Below are 2196 nucleotides of genomic sequence, written 5' to 3'. Positions count from 1 at the left end.
AGCCCAGTTAAAATGGGCAAACCACTGGAACAGATATTTGTCCAAAAAAATATATGCAAGTGGCCAGTGAACCCATGAAAAGTTGCTCAACATCATTAGGCCTGAGGGAAATGCAAATTCAAGCCACAATGAGATATCTATCTATCAATTTATTTATTTTGAGTCAAAATCTCGCTCCATTGCCCAGGCTAGAGTGCAGTGGTGCAATCTCAGCTCACCGCAACCTCTGCCTCCCAGGTTCAAGCAATTCTGCCTCAGCCTCCTGAGTAGATGGAACTACAGGCATGCATCACTGTGCCTGGCTAATTTTTTGTATTTTCAGTAGAGACAGGATTTCACTATGTTGACCAGGCTGGTCTTGAACACCTGACCTCAGGTGATCCATCCTCCTCAGCCCCCCAAAGTGCTGGTATTACAGGTGTAAGCCACCATGCCTGGCCCAGATACCATTTTATACTCATTATGATGATTATCTTTTTTTTTTTTTTTTTGAGACAGAGTCTCACTCTGTTGCTAGGCTGGAGTTCAGTGGCGCGATTTCGGCTCACTGTAACCTTCACCTCCCAGGTTCAAGCAATTTTCCTGCCTCAGCCTCCCAAGTAGCTGAGACTACAGGCATGTGTCACCACGCCTAGCTAATTTTTGTATTTTTAGTAGAGACCATTTCACCATGTTGGCCAGAACAGTCTTGATCTTTTGACCTTGTGATCCACCTCCCTCGGCCTCCCAAAATGCTAAGATTACAGATGTCAGCCACTACACCCGGCCAGATGGTTATAATTTTTTTTTTTTTTTTTTTTTTTTTTTTTTGAGACAGAGTTTCTCTTTTGTTACCCAGGCTGGAGTGCAATGGCGCGATCTCGGCTCACCGCAACCTCCGCCTCCTGGGTTCAGGCAATTCTCCTGCCCCAGCCTCCTGAGTAGCTAGGATTACAGGCACGTGCCACCATGCCCAGCTAATTTTTTGTATTTTTAGTAGAGACGGGGTTTCACCATGTTGACCAGGATGGTCTCGATCTCTTGACCTCGTGATCCACCCGCCTCGGCCTCCCAAAGTGCTGGGATTACAGGCTTGAGCCACTGCGCCCGGCCAGGTTTCACTTTTTATTTGAAATTCTTCTGATAAGTGGGAATTTTTTGATACACTTTATGCAATCAATACCATTATGTGGGATGTTTTGGGGTTTTTGTAACCAGCTCTGGGAGAGCCAGGGAGAAGGAGCTTGGTGGCGCAGCAGCAGCAGGAGCTCTGGAAAGGGGCAGAACCTTGTGTGCTGCCCTGATTTGCTCTATGCACTTGGACCAGCCGCCTCCCCTATCTGGACCAAGGCCAGACATGTGCTGCCATGTGTGTTGGTGGAGGTGGGGTGTGTGACCATGCAGGGCTCCTCCAGAGCACAGTAGAGCAGCCGGTGTTTGAGGCACTAGCATTACTGGAAAGTTGTTGACATTTTAATGGAAAGGCAGTGGAGGAAGCAGTGTGAGTCAGCCTGCTGAGGAGGGGCCACGGGGCAGTTTTCCTTACCTGTACAGGGGTTGAGGACCTGCCTGTGCTTTGAGTTAGAACCCAGGGCCTGGAAAGCTTTGGGACAACCCTGAAAAAACCTTCCCTTTTCTCCAGGGTGAGCTAAGCTCTGGTTCCTGAGCCTCAAATCTCGGAAGGGCAGAGTGGGGCATAGGTTTCAACTCAGCTGTGATTCTCCTAGGGTGGTGCCAGGGCAGTGCTAGGGAGGGTAAGCCCTGGGTGGCAATCTTTGGCTCAACACAAGAGAGTGCCAGAGGCTGGCCCAGCCCTGGAAGTTTTCATGAAAGGGCTGAGCACAGAGGCTGGTGGCCCCCATTAGGGAAGGGGTGGAGGAGAGGGTTGTGTGAGACCAGCCTTTCAGTTGCCACTTCACCAGATTCCAAGCGAAAGAAAAGATGACTCAGCGTAGGAAATGGGGAAGGCTGTGTAGGAGTCAGCATTTAATCTGGACCTTGAGAGTGTGCAGCGGTCCCAGTGTTGAAAGGGACTTTGAAGACCCACCCTCCAGCAGGACACACCATCCATCACCAAATCACATGGGGCTCGGGGAGCTGAAGTTAGTTGCCCATGGTCACATAATTTAAGTTGTGCTTTTAAAAATGCAGAAGGTCCCCCGGCCAGGGCCTGTCCAGGAGCCAGTGGGTGCAGCCAGCTTGGTAATTCAGTCCAGT

Source organism: Sapajus apella, unplaced genomic scaffold, assembly GCF_009761245.1.
Source record: "Sapajus apella isolate SASKATOON/1434 unplaced genomic scaffold, GSC_monkey_1.0 scaffold33, whole genome shotgun sequence".
In the NCBI taxonomy this organism is placed as follows: Eukaryota; Metazoa; Chordata; class Mammalia; order Primates; family Cebidae; genus Sapajus; species Sapajus apella.
The sequence above is the reverse complement of the archived record's forward strand: the minus strand, read 5'-3'. Positions refer to the sequence as shown.